This window comes from Bufo gargarizans, chromosome 2 (genome assembly GCF_014858855.1).
Source record: "Bufo gargarizans isolate SCDJY-AF-19 chromosome 2, ASM1485885v1, whole genome shotgun sequence".
NCBI classification, from domain to species: domain Eukaryota; kingdom Metazoa; phylum Chordata; class Amphibia; order Anura; family Bufonidae; genus Bufo; species Bufo gargarizans.
Genome location: NC_058081.1, coordinates 488,482,803 through 488,498,168, shown reverse-complemented (window position 1 = coordinate 488,498,168; position 15,366 = coordinate 488,482,803).

Below are 15,366 nucleotides of genomic sequence, written 5' to 3'. Positions count from 1 at the left end.
GAGATTTAGGCAGCTTGCCGCCTGGGGTGAGATTAATAGGGCAATCGTACTCCCTGTGCGGGGGCAAGTCCTGAACACCACTCTCAGAGAAGACATTCGAAAATTCAGAGAGAAAAGATGGTACAGTCTTAGTAGAAACCTCAGAAACAGATGTTGTGAGGCAATTCTCTCTGCAAAAGTCACTCCAACCATTTATTTGCCTCGCTTGCCAATCAATGGTGGGGTTATGCCTAGTGAGCAAGGGTAACCCCAACACTAGAGGAGTAGGCAACCCGCTTAGGATGAAACATGACACATCCTCAACATGAGTATCACACACAAACGGATATTGTGAACTATCCCCTTTAACGATTTCTGAGAAAGTGGAACGGAATCAATAGCAGAAACAGGTATATCCTTTTCCAAAGTGCATGCCTGGAAACCATGAGTTATAGCAAATTGATTATCAATGTGATTGACAGCTACTCCACTATCTACAAAAATCTCACAAAAAAATGTTCTTGCTCTCTAGCGCCACCTGGCAGGTAGGACAAAACGGGAACTACAAGCAAACAGAAAACCTTCAATTTCCTCATCAACCTTGCCAATAGTAACAGAAGGAATGTTTTTAGAGGATTTTTTCTTTTTGTTTCTTTATTACTCTCAAAAAACTGCCTGAATCTCCTAGAGGGACAAAGATTTGCCAAATGATTTATACCTCCACAACAGAAACAAACCTTCCCTCTTTTTTCAGAGGCAAGCAAACGCAGCTGCATGGGCTCCTGCTCAGAAGGGATTGAGAGCGACTGAGACCCCTGTGCACTGAATGAGACCGCCACACTGTCCTTGGACTGAGTATGACAGGAAGGAGTGATCTCTCCTCTCTCTCTAAGACGCCTGTCAATACGAATGGCCCGAGACATGGCAGAGTCCAAGGAGGTAGGTCTCTCATGAAAGGCAAATGCATCTTTCAATCCCTCTGAAAGACCATGGCAAAATTGACTTCGGAGTGCAGCATCATTCCAACCAGTATCAGCTGCCCATCTCCGAAATTCTGAACAGTATATCTCTGCGGACTGTTTACCCTAACATAAAAGACGTAGTCTAGACTCAGCCAGAGCCTTACGATCCGGATCATCATATATCTGACCCAGGGCTAAAAAGAATTCATCCACTGAACAGAGGGGCCGTGCCCCCACCGGCAGCGAAAAGGCCCAGGACTTAGCGTTATCCCTGAGCAGCGAGATGATGATTCCTACCCCCTCACTACCCCCGGAGAACATATCCGGGAGCGAGATCTTAGGTTCAGAACAAACTCCATGAACGCAAGCTGAACCGATCACCTGAAACTGAGAAAGAATCTTACGGAGATCTGCTACCTCCAATGAAAGACCCTGCATGCGTTCAGTCAAAAGTGAAACCGGATCCATGCTTGAGACGGTTTTGGCGGTTTATAATGTCACGGAAGGTGTACAGGAAACTAGAAGACACAAAATGAATATCCGACTCACTGGATCCAAAACTAAGGAACAAAAGGGAGAGCCCTGCATCAGACCTGGCTCTCTCCCTGACTGCTCAGCCTATGCAAAAATCCCAATGGTAGATAATCGCATATCCTCGTACCTCGACTGTATAACACCTGAACACCCTATAATAGTGAGGGGACATGGCCACCGGCTCCCTACACTTGATACGGGGGGAGTCAGGGTCACCTGGGATCCAGCAAACAGAAAAACACTAATGCATGAACAAAACTTATCTGTAGAAGACTCAGAAGTAGGATCAGCATGCACACATTCCAGGAAGGAATATAAACCGCAAAAATGAAGCAGTCTGGGAAGGGATTTAAAGGGATGCAATCAGTGCAACTACATGACAGCTGAGAGAGACTAAGGGATGAAGAAAATGAAAGCAAAACAAAAGGAAGCTCAAGGAGGAGGTTCTGAAAGGCATCTGTCAGAGCTTCTCAGATGTCTGGTGGTGACACTCCTCTGAGCACTCTAATAAACTTGGTGTGAGCATTGGTTTCCACAAACATACTGACTTCAGCATGATAGGATTAAAATCTGATCCAAATGGAAGATATTTGTTTGTAAAAGGGACTATAAATTCCCAAATCTACACATTTGCTAACCTCTATGCCCCCAATGTAGGTCAAAAACCTTGGTTCAAATACATTTGGCAGTTGTTTGAGGAATTTAGAGAGGTAATAGCCGTGGTTGCTGGGGACCTTAATATCGCACTTAACCCTCACTTAGACACTTCCTCAGGTAAATCCTCAGTCCCAGTAAAAACGCTTAGTGCTATTAAAAGATTGGTGCATAGTAGTAGCCTTATTGATGCTTGGAGGGCCAATAATCCAAATGAAAAAGATTTCTCCTTTTACTCCCACCCGCATGATACGATACGTAGGATAGACTATATTTTAATTCCAATAGCTCAGATCCACTGTTGTACAGAGACTCACATCGGAAATATAGTACACTCTGATCATGCCCCTGTATTTCTCACATTCAAACTACCTGATTCACTCCCATGAACATACATTTGGAGACTTAATGAGACGCTGCTAGACAATTCACAAGTTAAAGATAAAATTGAAGCTAAGCTTAAGGAATATTTCTCACTGAATAATTCAGGAACAGTGTCTCCACTCATGTTATGGGAAGCCCACAAATCAGTGATCAGGGGGGAAATCATCTCAATTGCCTCACATGTAAACAAACAAAGACGAGCTAAAACGGCCGATCTATACAAAAAAAATTCCATATTGGAATCTTTGCACAAAAGCTCCCATAACAAACAACAACTTCTGGAACTTTCCTCTACTAGAGATGAGCTTAAAGAAATTCTGAATAAACAATCGGCCACAAATCATAAATTTTACGCGCACGGAAATAAACCTACTAAGTTTATGTTGGCAATAATAAAACAACGTAAACGGAAATCCAGAATTTCAGCAATTCATGTAGAGGGAGGAATATTAGTTAATAAAGACTTAGAAATAGCAAAGGCCTTCCATAAGTTCTACTCAGAACTGTAAGATATAGAAAAAGCTGATACTGAAGCCCTTAAAGGGAACCTGTCACCGGGATTTTGTGTATAGAGCTGAGGACACGGGTTGCTAGATGGCCGTTAGCACATCCGCAATACCCAGTCCCCATAGCTCTGTGTGCTTTCATTGTGTAAAAAAAACGATTCGATACATATGCAAATTAAGATGAGATGAGTCCTGTCCCTGACTCATCTCACATACAGGACTCATCTCAGGTTAATTTGCATATGTATCAAATCGGGGGTTTTACACAATAAAAGCACACAGAGCTATGGGGACTGGGTATTGCAGATGTGCTAGCAGCCATCTAGCAACCCATGTCCTCAGCTCTATACACAAAATCCCGGTGACAGGTTCCCTTTAAGGAAGAAAAAGCAGCTTTAACAAATGAGTTCCTCAGTAAAATCCATCTCCCAAGCCTGTCCTCTAAACAAGCCACTAATTTATGCTCCCCAATCAAACTCTTAGAATTATCGGACACCTTAAAAAAGATGGCTAAAGGGAAGTCCCCTGGCCCTGATGGTCTCCCAATGTTGTACTACCTCACTTTTAAAGAGACTTTACTGACCCATTTACTTAATTCATTCAACAAAGCATTTGCTGGCAAAGCTTTACCACCACAATCTGTAAATGCGCACATCACTCTGATCCCCAAGCCACAAAAGGATCCTACCTTATGCTCCAGTTATAGACCTATATCTTTGTTGAACTTAGATATTAAAATATATGCTAAAATATTGGCAAATAGAATAAAACCTTTACTAAAAGATCTCATCCACCCTGACCAGACAGGATTTGTTCCTGGACATGAAGGCATAACACATACAAAGTTATTAATGCGATAGCCTATGCTAAGAAGACTGGGACTCCTTTTGTGGCATTGGGGACGGACGCTGAAAAGGCATTTGACAGAGTGGCATGGGCTTTTGTTAAAAGTGCACTGTCTAAATTAGGCTTTCCTATCCCCTTCATAGATGCTATTTTCTCTATGTACATGTCACCCAGCGCCAACATCAAAGTCAATGATATCCTCTCTCAACCTGTGCTGATAAACAATGGGACTAGACAAGGCTGTCCTTTGTCACCTATACTCTTCATTAGGGATGAGCGAACTCGAACTGTATAGTTCGGGTTCGTACCGAATTTTGGGGTGTCCGTGACACGGACCCGAACCCGGACATTTTCGTAAAAGTCCGGGTTCGGGTTCGGTGTTCGTCGCTTTCTTCGCGCTTTTGTGACGCTTTCTTGGCGCTTTTTGAAAGGCTGCAAAGCAGCCAATCAACAAGCGTCATACTACTTGCCCCAAGAGGCCATCACAGCCATGCCTACTATTGGCATGGCTGTGATTGGCCAGAGCACCATGTGACCCAGCCTCTATTTAAGCTGGAGTCACATAGCGCCGCCCGTCACTCTGCTCTGATTAGCGTAGGGAGAGGTTGCGGCTGCGACAGTAGGGCGAGATTAGGCAGATTAACTCCTCCAAAGGACTTGATTAACTGATCGATCTGCAGCTGTGGATCATTGAGCTGCTGATCCTCAATTGCTCACTGTTTTTAGGCTGCACAGACCGTTTGTCAGTCACATTTTTCTGGGGTGATCGGCGGCCATTTTGTGTCTTGTGGTGCGCCAGCACAAGCTGCGACCAAGTGCATTTAACCCTCAATGGTGTGGTTGTTTTTTGGCTAAAGCCTACATCAGGGTGAAGCTGTCACACCAAGTGCATTTAACCAGCAATAGTCTGTTCATTTTTTGGCCATATACAAAATCAGGGGCAAGCTGCGCCTGTCACCAAGTGCATTTAACCCTCAATGGTGTGGTTGTTTTTTGGCTAAAGCCTACATCAGGGTGAAGCTGTCACACCAAGTGCATTTAACCAGCAATAGTCTGTTCATTTTTTGGCCATATACTAAATCAGGGGCAAGCTGCGCCTGTCACCAAGTGCATTTAACCCTCAATGGTGTGATTGTTTTTTGGCTAAAGCCTACATCAGGGTGAAGCTGTCACACCAAGTGCATTTAACCAGCAATAGTCTGTTTATTTTTTGGCCATATCCCAGTCTAATTCTGTCACTAAATCCATACCGGTCACCCAGCGCCTAAATACTAGGCCTCAAATTTATATCCAGCTAAATCTGTCCCTAGTGCTGTAGCTGGGCGAGTTATTTAGTGTCCGTTCAAGCACATTTCTTGTTCTGGGTTGAAATACAATTCCCAATTTAGCAATTTCATAATTTAGTGGTTTCTGCTATATCAGAGCTATTTGAAATCTATCCCTAAAAGGGTATATAATATTCAAGGTGCACATTGGGTCATTCAGAATAACTTCACACACACCCGCTACTGTGTATTTCCAAGTCTAATTCTGTCACTAAACCCATACCTGTCACGCAGCGCCTAAATACTAGGCCTCAAATTTATATCCAGCTAAATCTGTCCCTAGTGCTGTAGCTGGGCGAGTTATTTAGTGTCCGTTCAAGCACATTTCTTGTTCTGGGTTGAAATACAATTCCCAATTTAGCAATTTCATAATTTAGTGGTTTCTGCTATATCAGAGCTATTTGAAATCTATCCCTAAAAGGGTATATAATATTCAAGGTGCACATTGGGTCATTCAGAATAACTTCACACACACCCGCTACTGTGTATTTCCAAGTCTAATTCTGGCACTAAACCCATACCTGTCACCCAGCGCCTAAATACTAGGCCTCAAATTTATATCCCGCTAAATCTGTCCTTAGTGCTGTAGCTGGGCGAGTTATTTAGTGTCCGTTCAAGCACATTTCTTGTTCTGGGTTGAAATACAATTCCCAATTTAGCAATTTCATAATTTAGTGGTTTCTGCTATATCAGAGCTATTTGAAATCTATCCCTAAAAGGGTATATAATATTCAAGGTGCACATTGGGTCATTCAGAATAACTTCACACACACCCGCTACTGTGTATTTCCAAGTCTAATTCTGGCACTAAACCCATACCTGTCACCCAGCGCCTAAATACTAGGCCTCAAATTTATATCCCGCTAAATCTGTCCTTAGTGCTGTAGCTGGGCGAGTTATTTAGTGTCCGTTCAAGCACATTTCTTGTTCTGGGTTGAAATACAATTCCCAATTTAGCAATTTCATAATTTAGTGGTTTCTGCTATATCAGAGCTATTTGAAATCTATCCCTAAAAGGGTATATAATATTCAAGGTGCACATTGGGTCATTCAGAATAACTTCACACACACCCGCTACTGTGTATTTCCAAGTCTAATTCTGGCACTAAACCCATACCTGTCACCCAGCGCCTAAATACTAGGCCTCAAATTTATATCCCGCTAAATCTGTCCTTAGTGCTGTAGCTGGGCGAGTTATTTAGTGTCCGTTCAAGCACATTTCTTGTTCTGGGTTGAAATACAATTCCCAATTTAGCAATTTCATAATTTAGTGGTTTCTGCTATATCAGAGCTATTTGAAATCTATCCCTAAAAGGGTATATAATATTCAAGGTGCACATTGGGTCATTCAGAATAACTTCACACACACCCGCTACTGTGTATTTCCAAGTCTAATTCTGGCACTAAACCCATACCTGTCACCCAGCGCCTAAATACTAGGCCTCAAATTTATATCCCGCTAAATCTGTCCTTAGTGCTGTAGCTGGGCGAGTTATTTAGTGTCCGTTCAAGCACATTTCTTGTTCTGGGTTGAAATACAATTCCCAATTTAGCAATTTCATAATTTAGTGGTTTCTGCTATATCAGAGCTATTTGAAATCTATCCCTAAAAGGGTATATAATATTCAAGGTGCACATAGGGTCATTCAGAATAACTTCACACACACGCTTCTGTGCATTTCCAAGTCTAATTCTGTCACTAAATCCATACCGGTCACCCAGCGCCTAAATACTAGGCCTCAAATTTATATCCAGCTAAATCTGTCCCTAGTGCTGTAGCTGGGCGAGTTATTTAGTGTCCGTTCAAGCACATTTCTTGTTCTGGGTTGAAATACAATTCCCAATTTAGCAATTTCATAATTTAGTGGTTTCTGCTATATCAGAGCTATTTGAAATCTATCCCTAAAAGGGTATATAATATTCAAGGTGCACATTGGGTCATTCAGAATAACTTCACACACACCCGCTACTGTGTATTTCCAAGTCTAATTCTGGCACTAAACCCATACCTGTCACCCAGCGCCTAAATACTAGGTCTCAAATTTATATCCCGCTAAATCTGTCCTTAGTGCTGTAGCTGGGCGAGTTATTTAGTGTCCGTTCAAGCACATTTCTTGTTCTGGGTTGAAATACAATTCCCAATTTAGCAATTTCATAATTTAGTGGTTTCTGCTATATCAGAGCTATTTGAAATCTATCCCTAAAAGGGTATATAATATTCAAGGTGCACATTGGGTCATTCAGAATAACTTCACACACACCCGCTACTGTGTATTTCTAAGTCTAATTCTGTCACTAAACCCATACCTGTCACCCAGCGCCTAAATACTAGGCCTCAAATTTATATCCTGCTAAATCTCTCGTTAACGCTGTCCTGTTGTGGCTGGGAAAGTTATTTAGTGTCCGTCAAAGCACATTTTTTGTTCTGGGTTGAAATACAATTCCCAATTTAGCAATTTCATAATTTAGTGGTTTCTGCTATATCAGAGCTATTTGAAATCTATCCCTAAAAGGGTATATAATATTCAAGGTGCACATAGGGTCATTCAGAATAACTTCACACACACGCTTCTGTGCATTTCCAAGTCTAATTCTGTCACTAAATCCATACCGGTCACCCAGCGCCTAAATACTAGGCCTCAAATTTATATCCAGCTAAATCTGTCCCTAGTGCTGTAGCTGGGCGAGTTATTTAGTGTCCGTTCAAGCACATTTCTTGTTCTGGGTTGAAATACAATTCCCAATTTAGCAATTTCATAATTTAGTGGTTTCTGCTATATCAGAGCTATTTGAAATCTATCCCTAAAAGGGTATATAATATTCAAGGTGCACATAGGGTCATTCAGAATAACTTCACACACCCGCTACTGTGCATTTCCAAATCTAATTCTGTCACTAAACCCATACCTGTCACCCAGCGCCTAAATACTAGGCCTCAAATTTATATCCCGCTAAATCTCTCGTTACCGCTGTCCTGTTGTGGCTGGGAAAGTTATTTAGTGTCCGTCAAAGCACATTTTTTGTTCTGGGTTGAAATACAATTCCCAATTTAGCAATTTCATAATTTAGTCGTTTCTGCTATATCAGAGCTATTTGAAATCTATCCCTAAAAGGGTAGATCATATTGAAGGTGCACATAGGGTCATTCAGAATAACTTCACACACACGCTTCTGTGCATTTCCAAGTCTAATTCTGTCACTAAATCCATACCGGTCACCCAGCGCCTAAATACTAGGCCTCAAATTTATATCCCGCTGAATTTGAATACAATACATTGGGCCAAATAATATATTTGTTGTTGTGGTGAACCATAACAATGAGAAAAACATCTAGTAAGGGACGCGGACGTGGACATGGTCGTGGTGGTGTTAGTGGACCCTCTGGTGCTGGGAGAGGACGTGGCCGTTCTGCCACATCCACACGTCCTAGTGTACCAACTACCTCAGGTCCCAGTAGCCGCCAGAATTTACAGCGATATATGGTGGGGCCCAATGCCGTTCTAAGGATGGTAAGGCCTGAGCAGGTACAGGCATTAGTCAATTGGGTGGCCGACAGTGGATCCAGCACGTTCACATTATCTCCCACCCAGTCTTCTGCAGAAAGCGCACAGATGGCGCCTGAAAACCAACCCCATCAGTCTGTCACATCACCCCCATGCATACCAGGGAAACTGTCTCAGCCTCAAGTTATGCAGCAGTCTCTTATGCTGTTTGAAGACTCCGCTGGCAGGGTTTCCCAAGGGCATCCACCTAGCCCTTCCCCAGCGGTGAAAGACATAGAATGCACTGACGCACAACCACTTATGTTTCCTGATGATGAGGACATGGGAATACCACCTCAGCATGTCTCTGATGATGACGAAACACAGGTGCCAACTGCTGCGTCTTTCTGCAGTGTGCAGACTGAACAGGAGGTCAGGGATCAAGACTGGGTGGAAGACGATGCAGGGGACGATGAGGTCCTAGACCCCACATGGAATGAAGGTCGTGCCACTGACTTTCACAGTTCGGAGGAAGAGGCAGTGGTGAGACCGAGCCAACAGCGTAGCAAAAGAGGGAGCAGTGGGCAAAAGCAGAACACCCGCCGCCAAGAGACTTCGCCTGCTACTGACCGCCGCCATCTGGGACCGAGCACCCCAAAGGCAGCTTCAAGGAGTTCCCTGGCATGGCACTTCTTCAAACAATGTGCTGACGACAAGACCCGAGTGGTTTGCACGCTGTGCCATCAGAGCCTGAAGCGAGGCATTAACGTTCTGAACCTGAGCACAACCTGCATGACCAGGCACCTGCATGCAAAGCATGAACTGCAGTGGAGTAAACACCTTAAAACCAAGGAAGTCACTCAGGCTCCCCCTGCTACCTCTTCTGCTGCTGCCGCCTCGGCCTATTCTGCTGCTGCCGCCTCGGCCTCTTCCTCCGCCTCTGGAGGAACGTTGGCACCTGCCGCCCAGCAAACAGGGGATGTACCACCAACACCACCACCACCACCTCCGTCACCAAGCGTCTCAACCATGTCACACGCCAGCGTTCAGCTCTCCATCTCACAAACATTTGATAGAAAGCGTAAATTCCCACCTAGCCACCCTCGATCCCTGGCCCTGAATGCCAGCATTTCTAAACTACTGGCCTATGAAATGCTGTCATTTAGGCTGGTGGACACAGACAGCTTCAAACAGCTCATGTCGCTTGCTGTCCCACAGTATGTTGTTCCCAGCCGGCACTACTTCTCCAAGAGAGCCGTGCCTTCCCTGCACAACCAAGTATCCGATAAAATCAAGTGTGCACTGCGCAACGCCATCTGTGGCAAGGTCCACCTAACCACAGATACGTGGACCAGTAAGCACGGCCAGGGACGCTATATCTCCCTAACTGCACACTGGGTAAATGTAGTGGCAGCTGGGCCCCAGGCGGAGAGCTGTTTGGCGCACGTCCTTCCGCCGCCAAGGATCGCAGGGCAACATTCTTTGCCTCCTGTTGCCACCTCCTCCTTCTCGGCTTCCTCCTCCTCTTCTTCCACCTGCTCATCCAGTCAGCCACACACCTTCACCACCAACTTCAGCACAGCCCGGGGTAAACGTCAGCAGGCCATTCTGAAACTCATATGTTTGGGGGACAGGCCCCACACCGCACAGGAGTTGTGGCGGGGTATAGAACAACAGACCGACGAGTGGTTGCTGCCGGTGAGCCTCAAGCCCGGCCTGGTGGTGTGTGATAATGGGCGAAATCTCGTTGCAGCTCTGGGACTAGCCAATTTGACGCACATCCCTTGCTTGGCGCATGTGCTGAATTTGGTGGTGCAGAAGTTCATTCACAACTACCCCGACATGTCAGAGCTGCTGCATAAAGTGCGGGCCGTCTGTTCGCGCTTCCGGCGTTCACATCCTGCTGCTGCTCGCCTGTCTGCGCTACAGCGTAACTTCGGCCTTCCCGCTCACCGCCTCATATGCGACGTGCCCACCAGGTGGAACTCCACCTTGCACATGCTGGACAGACTGTGCGAGCAGCAGCAGGCCATAGTGGAGTTTCAGCTGCAGCACGCACGGGTCAGTCGCACTACAGAACAGCACCACTTCACCACCAATGACTGGGCCTCCATGCGAGACCTGTGTGCCCTGTTGCGCTGTTTCGAGTACTCCACCAACATGGCCAGTGGCGATGACACCGTTATCAGCGTTACAATACCACTTCTATGTCTCCTTGAGAAAACACTTAGGGCGATGATGGAAGAGGAGGTGGCCCAGGAGGAGGAGGAGGAGGAGGAAGAGGGGTCATTTTTAGCACTTTCAGGCCAGTCTCTTCGAAGTGACTCAGAGGGAGGTTTTTGGCAACAGCAGAGGCCAGGTACAAATGTGGCCAGCCAGGGCCCACTACTGGAGGACGAGGAGGACGAGGATGAGGAGGAGGTGGAGGAGGATGAGGATGAAGCATGGTCACAGCGGGGTGGCACCCAACGCAGCTCGGGCCCATCACTGGTGCGTGGCTGGGGGGAAAGGCAGGACGATGACGATACGCCTCCCACAGAGGACAGCTTGTCCTTATCCCTGGGCAGCCTGGCACACATGAGCGACTACATGCTGCAGTGCCTGCGCAACGACAGCAGAGTTGCCCACATTTTAACCTGTGCGGACTACTGGGTTGCCACCCTGCTGGATCCACGCTACAAAGACAATGTGCCCACCTTACTTCCTGCACTGGAGCGTGATAGGAAGATGCGCGAGTACAAGCGCACGTTGGTAGACGCGCTACTGAGAGCATTCCCAAATGTCACAGGGGAACAAGTGGAAGCCCAAGGCCAAGGCAGAGGAGGAGCAAGAGGTCGCCAAGGCAGCTGTGTCACGGCCAGCTCCTCTGAGGGCAGGGTTAGCATGGCAGAGATGTGGAAAACTTTTGTCAACACGCCACAGCTAACTGCACCACCACCTGATACGCAACGTGTTAGCAGGAGGCAACATTTCACTAACATGGTGGAACAGTACGTGTGCACACCCCTCCACGTACTGACTGATGGTTCGGCCCCATTCAACTTCTGGGTCTCTAAATTGTCCACGTGGCCAGAGCTAGCCTTTTATGCCTTGGAGGTGCTGGCCTGCCCGGCAGCCAGCGTTTTGTCTGAACGTGTATTCAGCACGGCAGGGGGCGTCATTACAGACAAACGCAGCCGCCTGTCTACAGCCAATGTGGACAAGCTGACGTTCATAAAAATGAACCAGGCATGGATCCCACAGGGCCTGTCCGTCCCTTGTCCAGATTAGACATTAACTACCTCCCCATAACCATATATTATTGGACTCCAGGGCACTTCCTCATTCAATCCTATTTTTATTTTCATTTTACCATTATATTGCGATGCTACCCAAAGTTGAATTAACCTCTCCTCTGCCTGTGTGCTAGGCCTAAATATATGCCAATGGACTGTTGCAGTGGTGGCTGACATGAAGCCTGATTCTCTGCTATGACATGCAGACTAATTCTCTGCTGACATGAAGCCAGATTGTCTGTTACGGGACCTCCCTCCTCTGCCTGGGTGCTGGGCCTAAATTTATGACAATGGACTGTTGCAGTGGTGGCTGACGTGAAGCCTCATTCTCTGCTATGACATGCAGACTGATTCTCTGCTGACATGAAGCCAGATTGTCTGTTACGGGACCTCTCTCCTCTGCCTGTGTGCTAGGCCTAAATATATGCCAATGGACTGTTGCAGTGGTGGCTGACGTGAAGCCTGATTCTCTGCTATGACATGCAGACTGATTCTCTGCTGACATGAAGCCAGATCCTCTGTTACGGGACCTCTCTCCTCTGCCTGTGTGTGTGCTGGGCCTAAATATATGCCAATGGACTGTTGCAGTGGTGGCTGACGTGAAGCCTCATTCTCTGCTATGACATGCAGACTAATTCTCTGCTGACATGAAGACAGATTCTCTGTTACGGGACCTCCCTCCTCTGCCTGGGTGCTGGGCCTAAATATATGCCAATGGACTGTTGCAGTGGTGGGTGACGTGAAGCCTCATTCTCTGCTATGACATGCAGACTAATTCTCTGCTGACATGAAGCCAGATTGTCTGTTACGGGACCTCTCTCCTCTGCCTGTGTGTGTGCTGGGCCTAAATATATGCCAATGGACTGTTGCAGTGGTGGCTGACGTGAAGCCTCATTCTCTGCTATGACATGCAGACTAATTCTCTGCTGACATGAAGACAGATTCTCTGTTACGGGACCTCCCTCCTCTGCCTGGGTGCTGGGCCTAAATATATGCCAATGGACTGTTGCAGTGGTGGGTGACGTGAAGCCTGATTCTCTGCTATGACATGCAGACTAATTCTCTGCTGACATGAAGACAGATTCTCTGTTACGGGACCTCCCTCCTCTGCCTGGGTGCTGGGCCTAAATATATGCCAATGGACTGTTGCAGTGGTGGCTGACGTGAAGCCTCATTCTCTGCTATGACATGCAGACTGATTCTCTGCTGACATGAAGCCAGATCGTCTGTTACGGGACCTCTCTGCTCTGCCTGTGTGCTAGGCCTAAATATATGCCAATGGACTGTTGCAGTGGTGGGTGACGTGAAGCCTCATTCTCTGCTATGACATGCAGACTGATTCTCTGCTGTCATGAAGCCAGATTGTCTGTTACGGGACCTCTCTGCTCTGCCTGTGTGCTAGGCCTAAATATATGCCAATGGACTGTTGCAGTGGTGGGTGACGTGAAGCCTCATTCTCTGCTATGACATGCAGACTGATTCTCTGCTGTCATGAAGCCAGATTGTCTGTTACGGGACCTCTCTGCTCTGCCTGTGTGCTAGGCCTAAATATATGCCAATGGACTGTTGCAGTGGTGGGTGACGTGAAGCCTCATTCTCTGCTATGACATGCAGACTGATTCTCTGCTGACATGAAGCCAGATTGTCTGTTACGGGACCTCTCTCCTCTGCCTGTGTGCTAGGCCTAAATATATGCCAATGGACTGTTGCAGTGGTGGCTGACGTGAAGCCTCATTCTCTGCTATGACATGCAGACTAATTCTCTGCTGACATGAAGCCAGATTGTCTGTTACGGGACCTCTCTCCTCTGCCTGGGTGCTGGGCCTAAATTTATGACAATGGACTGTTGCAGTGGTGGCTGACGTGAAGCCTGATTCTCTGCTATGACATGCAGACTGATTCTCTGCTGACATGAAGCCAGACCCTCTGTTACGGGACCTCTCTCCTCTGCCTGTGTGTGTGCTGGGCCTAAATATATGCCAATGGACTGTTGCAGTGGTGGCTGACGTGAAGCCTCATTCTCTGCTATGACATGCAGACTAATTCTCTGCTGACATGAAGACAGATTCTCTGTTACGGGACCTCCCTCCTCTGCCTGGGTGCTGGGCCTAAATATATGCCAATGGACTGTTGCAGTGGTGGCTGACGTGAAGCCTCATTCTCTGCTATGACATGCAGACTAATTCTCTGCTGACATGAAGACAGATTCTCTGTTACGGGACCTCTCTCCTCTGCCTGGGTGCCGGGGCCTAAATATCTGAGAATGGACTGTTCCAGTGGTGGGTGACGGGAAGCCAGATTCTCTGCTATGGAACCTCTCTCCAATTGATTTTGGTTAATTTTTATTTATTTAATTTTTAATTTAATTCATTTCCCTATCCACATTTGTTTGCAGGGGATTTACCTACATGTTGCTGCCTTTTGCAGCCCTCTAGCTCTTTCCTGGGCTGTTTTACAGCCTTTTTAGTGCCGAAAAGTTCGGGTCCCCATTGACTTCAATGGGGTTCGGGTTCGGGACGAAGTTCGGATCGGGTTCGGATCCCGAACCCGAACATTTCCGGGATGTTCGGCCGAACTTCTCGAACCCGAACATCCAGGTGTTCGCTCAACTCTACTCTTCATACTTACGATTGAACCCCTTTTACAATACATTAGACAGTCTAAAGAAATAAAAGGTTTAACCTGTGGTCCATTGGAGGTTAAACAAGCGGCGTATGCCGATGATTTACTCTTAATGATTTCTAACCCAACTCAAGCTTTTGCGGATATAACCAAGACCTTTGATACTTTTGGTTTCATTTCAAATTTTAAAATAAATTTGGCTAAATCAGAAGCGTTAAACATAAATCTCCCACCCAAACTCCTTGAGCAACTTAAAGTAAACTCCCCATTCAAATGGACTCACTCACATATAAAATAAACATTACACCAAACTTAAACAGACTATATGAAGCTAATTTCCCCCCCCCCCTACTAAAATCCATTCCAGCAACACTAAACTCTTGGTCACCCTCCTTTATCTCCTGGATGGGTAGATGTAACATTTTCAATTCGCTTATAGTCCCCAAGATAACTTACCTACTGCAAGTCCTCCCAATTATACTGCCAAACAGCTTTTTTGAATAATTCAGGAAGTTGTGTTCCTCTTATATCTGGGGTAATATAAAACCTAGAATTTCGAATAAGATCCTGCTCCATCCTTTCATAAAAGGTGGAATCGGGTTTCCGTCCATTAAAAGATACAACAGAGCGGTTCATCTTAATAGAATTATCGATCTGATCAGGAGACCTGATCATAAACTTTGGATTCCTTTGGAGGAAAAGCTGGTGGGAGGGCCTATCAGATCCTTGTTATTATCTGAATCTGGGATGCCCCTTCATTCCTTCACAGGAAACCCACTGGCGTCGGTCTCACTATC